Below are 5,898 nucleotides of genomic sequence, written 5' to 3'. Positions count from 1 at the left end.
TCTTCTTGCCATATCATAGTCCTCTTCCTCAATATATGACGCCAGCCTGCGTCGAAGTTCCTCTACAGAACCTGTTGTACCCAATTCCATTTCGTCCAAGTAATGGATGAGCTCCTCCTTGCGTAGGTTGTATAACCACGACTTGCTGGGAGTAGGAGGTCTTCGAGATTCTTGGTCACTGGTCACCTTTAAATCAACCGACATCACTAATCTTGGTTTTCTTTCCTGTTTGGTTTATTTTCGAACTCGGGTCCCTGCTCGGGCGCCAATTGTAACGACACGGATTTGTCGTTTTAAATTTGCTGAGGTATGACTCAGTCGTGGTCCGGGTCGTTGCAATAAATTTGTTTTATTGACCAGTTCGAAGCTGGTAAACCAAGGAAAGTTAAAAAGACCGTTTATTATTTTAAACAAAACTTTATTTATTAAAAGGATTTCTTTAATAATTTATTTTAATCTTGACTCTACTCGATAATTTATTTTAAGCTTGACTCTACTCAATAGTTTTTTTAAGCTTGACTCTACTCGATAATTTTTGCCCAAAGACGTCAGAACATCAAAGGGTTCTTCTCAAAGCTACGCAATTAGTTTTAGCCAAAGACGTCAAAACATCAATGGCGTTTATAAATCTACTTAATAATTTTTACCCAAAGACGTCAAAACATCAAAGGGTTTTTTTCAAAGCTACGCAATTAGTTCTAGCCAAAGACGTCAAAACATCAATGGCGTTTATAAAATCTACTTCTACTGATTTATTAAGCCTTAGCGTCAAAACACCATGGGCTTCTCAAAAAAGAAAGACTTAGCGCTGGAGTAGAGTACTACTCGTTTCGGTGTGCCGGTGCTAAGTGATCTTTCATACAAAATCTCCGCTATTTATATGCGACACTTTGCTTTGCTTAGATGTACGCACAACCGCACAAGTGTAATTCGCTGTCAGCTTTGCTTTGCGTGTCGTGCGTGCGTGTGTTCGCTGTTGGCTTCGTTTTGCGTGTCGTGCGTGCGTGTGTTCGCTGTTGGCTTCGTTTTGCGTGTCGTGCGTGCGTGTGTTCGCTGTTGGCTTTGTAAATAATTTGTTAGTTTTGTTTTGTTTGTTTAAATAATTTTTATGCAGACGATTTTTACAACTATTGTTTTCTTTTATTCATAATAAATTCTAAAAATAACTCTAGCTTAAATATAGTCAATTCATTTCATATAAACAATTATTTTGTATAAAAATAACTTATGTCTAGCAATTCATTTCATATAAATATTAATTTTTTTTATAAAATAACTTATGTCTAGCGATTTATTTTATTTCAACATTCATCTCGTATAAAAAATATAAATATATAAAGTAAATTTTTATTTATGCCTATACATATTTTAAGGAAAATAAAATTTACTTTATAAAGTACATCGGTGTACTAAAGCGTCTTTCTAGGGCGTTGATTACATTAGTCCATTGTAAGCTGTTGAACGTGTTTCTAATGTCTAGAGCCGCCAGAAGCACTATGCGCTTTGAGTAAGCATTACCACATTGTGTGACTTCTACGGATGCCGCCACATCGACAATAGCTCCAATGGTGGACTTTCCTGGCCGAAAGCCCTGTTATCTGCTGGATAATCGCCCAGCGCTCTCAATGGATTCTGCTATGCCTGATTTTAGTAGTCGCTCTAGCAGTTTCCCTGATCTGTCGAGCATACAAAACGGACGGTATGCATTCGGCATCTCAGGGCTGCCTTTCCCTTTGCTGATCTGGGTTAACTCCTTCAGGCAAGAATTAAACATTTCAAGCGAGGATTGTGGGCGGTCGTCTGCTATCAGCTTAATCATATCTGATAAGGCACCGTCTGGTCCTGGGGCAATGTTGTTCTTAATGGAACGTGCGGCGGTTTTAAGTTCATATTCCGTGAAAAGCGGTGGGTCATGGGTGAGTATCCTTTCAGTGTCCCTTCGTTCTTCTTGATCCGAAAAGAAACCCACCAATAGGCTGCTTTTTTTGGGGGGTTTTTTGCAACTCTAGGCATTGCTGCATCGCAGGTCTGTGTTATGCTCTACATTGTGTGGCGGACCAAGCTTCTGACGTCTCCCCTCCAGTGATTCTCGTCATCCTTTCAAAAACACGTCAAGAAAAATATCCCGATTAAATTTTTTCGTGAACCATTTGCGAGTAGACTTCCGTCCGGAATTTCCATTTGGCCTATTGCCTGACTCGACGGTGAACGAAATGTATTGGTGGTCGCTGCCCATGCAGTTCTCAAGAACTGACCATCCCTTTAGCGTGCTAGCTATCCTCTCTGACACTAACGTGATGTCTGCAATTGTGTCTTCGCTTCCTGATCTGCGAAACGTGGAAGCCATCCCTCTGTTTTCGACTACAAGTCCCAATCTGATCACCATGTCAAGCACTCGCCTACCTCTGGGATTTGTGGTCGTCATACCCCACTTAGTGCTCTTCGAATTGAAGTCGCCTGCTATGGTGAAGTTGCTACCCATTTCGTGGGCGCAATCTTCGATTACATCAAATCTTGTCTGGAATTGGCTAAAACTGTCACTATGTGTAAGGCAACAGCTCACTAAGGTAAAATTGCGATTTCGCACCCAAACGTGTCCGTCTCCAGCACCGCTAGTCAAGAAAAAGAAGTTCTCAGCGCATGGGAGCCAGATGGCTGCTGTTCCACTGCTGTCAGCAAAGAAGGTATCACAACTAATTTCTCCATATTGTTTGCTGATTATGACAACATCCACATTCCGCTCAAGCATGAGTTGTGATATATGTAAGAGCGTCTGCTGTCGTGCTTCGATGCGTATTTTCTTGCAAAAATTTCATCATTTTTGGGCCCTAACCGGTGCACTTTTGCCAGATGCAGCAATGTGATCGACGATTTTGAGGCGTCAGTACATACGCAGCACTTCGGTGAGTTTGTGCACTCCTTTTGTTTGTGCCATTTGATGCAAAGATTTGTTCTATCTGGATCCTTGAAATTCCTCTGCATATGCCCTGCGCCAAGGCACCTAAAGCAGCGTTTTGCTTAGGTGCGCATCCGCATTTTTGCTCTGATCCACCTAATAATGATCGAGACTGTCTCGAGTAGCTTATCAGCTGCTACGATGGCGAGTTGCATTTAGGCTCTTAGCAGTTCTCTGTTATTTGGTTTGGTGACTGTGACTTTGAAACGACCGCTTGAAAGGAATCGTTTGACTGCTTGTTCGACTTCCGTAGTTGTCGTTAGCGCTTCGAGATCCCTTATCTAAATAGTGGTTGTCGGTATCAGGCCAGTTACCTCCGCTATTTCTTGCAAAGCACTCCTTATTTGCTCGCAGAACTCTAAGCTTGCCCTAGTTCCCTTGTCAAGTTCTAGTAGCAGAGAACCCGACATTGTCTTTCGGACTGCTTGAATTTTGACTTCCGAGGCATCCGGCTTGACGTTCAAACAGGTTCTTTAAAAAGTCCGCATAAGTTTGACTTCCCGTAGGTTTTATGAGGACTGCTTCAGTCTTTGGGTCACTGTCCTTGTTGGACTTGGGCCACTTTGCTTCTGACTAAGCCTTCTTCTCAAAATTTGGCTTCTTCGTACCAACAGTTGTTTTGTCTGGTCCGATTTACGATTTGCCATTCTTCAAATTTATCTTGGGAATATTCTAACCCCTAATCCACAGAGATATTAATAATAATAATAAAGCAGAATGATTTCGTTTAAGCATACAATAGCACTATCTATTTCATTTCTATCTCTAAGTCTTACATTAAGTATTAGTTCACGACTAATGTACTCACGGAAAGCATTCCAATCGGTTTTATTGTTATATATGGCTTGATTTCCAAATTCTGGTATTTAAAAATAATTGAGCTGTATAGGGGAATGATCCGATGATACGTCAAGGAGTGAAGTTATCAAGAGAGTATTGTGATTTATATTTTTAGTGACGTAGAAATCACTAAGATCAGGAATTTTGTTTCTATCTGTAGGCCAATAGTTGAGTTCACCTGTGCTTATAAATTTGCAATTGTTGGCATAAATAGCTTTATGAAGATTTCTTCTTTCAGTTTTTTTGTTATTCTTGAAACCCAGTTAATGTGTTTTGCGTTATAGTCGCCTGCTGCTAGTGTTTTAAAGAATTCAGTATACGGAGATCATGTGCATTGAGTATTTGTGTAGCCGTGGCTTGAATTTGTGGTGTTTTAAAATACTCAACTTCTACACATTTTATATTATTTTTATTAATGATAGCCATTACATTTCCTGTACCGTCCGGATGAGTTGTGTTGTAAATTGTCCTTGGAATCTTAAAAAGTGCTTGTCGGTAAAATTTTTTTTTTTTTTTTTGTTTTAATTTTATTTTCTTTTATTGCGATCTGTTATTCAGAGTAGACAATAAACAATATTTAAAAGTGACTAAATACTTAAAAGACCATTTTGAGCTTGAATGAACTGAGCTCAGTAGCACATCCGTCTGTTGAAGTCGGACACATTAAAGTTCCAATGGCGTTTGTTTGCGGAGGCGTGTGAACGTTCTTCCTTCTGCTATAATTCTGCTCATAAAGAGGTTGGGATGATGTAACATACGTTTTTTGTGTTTACTGGCTTGGCTTTTTATGACATCCTTAACTACAGGAACGTTGAGATCGCGATGTATACATTCATTTGTTATATATCTAGGAGCATCTAAGATTAATCTAAGGGTTTTTGATTGAAAACGTTGGATAATCTCAATATTTGAAGATGCAGCAGTTCCCCAGAGTTCAATGCCATATGTCCAGATTGGTTTGAGTATCGCTTTGTAGATAAGAAGTTTATTTTCCACGGAAAGCTTTGAACTTTTGTTCAGTATCCAGTAGAGCTCCCGCAGTCTGATGCCAAGTGCTTTTCTTTTAGTAAAAATATGGTGCTTCCAAGTTAATTTTGTGTCAAAGTGTATTCCTAAATATTTAACTTGGGTAGATTGAGGGATTAAGATATCGTTAAGTCGTACCGGAGTGCAATTTTTCCTTCTCATTGTAAAGGTTATTTGTGAAGACTTAGTCTCATTTGCTTTTATTCTCCAGGTTTTAAGCCACTGGGAAATGTTATCTAGCGCTCGCTGGAGTTTGTTTGATGCTAACTGGTGATTTTCGTCTGTAGCAATTACCACAGTATCATCGGCAAAAGTTCCAATCTCAGTACCAACTGTGGTAGGCAAGTCGTTAGTGAAGAGTAAGTATAACACTGGTCCCAAGACACTGCCTTGTGGCACTCCAGCCTGAATTGGCTGCAAAGGTGACATTTCATCCCCCTGTTTTACAAAGAAATATCGTGATTCGATGTAAGATTTTAAGAAAATATAGTAATTAATTGGGAGCATCTTTTTAAGCTTAAACAATAGGCCGTTATGCCAAACTTTATCAAGTGCCTGGGATATGTCCAGAAATGCTGCTGTGCAGTACTTCTTTTTGTCAAATGCTGTATGTATGACATTAACCACTCTGTGTACTTGCTCTATTGTACTGTGTTTTTTTCTAAAACCAAATTGATATTCCGGAATTAGTCTCCTTCTATTGACAATGGGCATTAATCTGGTAAGAAATAAATTTTCCAACAACTTTGACATAACCGGTAGAAGACTAATTGGTCTATATGACTTAACATCTTTTGCCGTTTTCCCAGGTTTGAGTATCATGGTGATTTGAGCCACCTTGAATTGGGGAGGGATAAAGCCTTTTGTGACAATAGAATTAAAAATATTTCGCAGCAGTACTATTGCTTCATCCGGTAACTCCTTTAATATTTTTGAAATAATTAGGTCATAGCCGGGTGCTTTATTTATTTTTAGTTTTTTGATTTCAAATTTTATGTCGAAAATGGAGAATTTTTGTATTGGAAGGTCCAGTTGGTGCGTTCGCAGTAATACCTCTCTAATCTCTTCAGATATAC

The sequence above is a fragment of the Teleopsis dalmanni genome, chromosome 2 (assembly GCF_002237135.1).
Source record: "Teleopsis dalmanni isolate 2A chromosome 2, ASM223713v2, whole genome shotgun sequence".
Classification (NCBI taxonomy): Eukaryota; Metazoa; Arthropoda; class Insecta; order Diptera; family Diopsidae; genus Teleopsis; species Teleopsis dalmanni.
The sequence above is the reverse complement of the archived record's forward strand: the minus strand, read 5'-3'. Positions refer to the sequence as shown.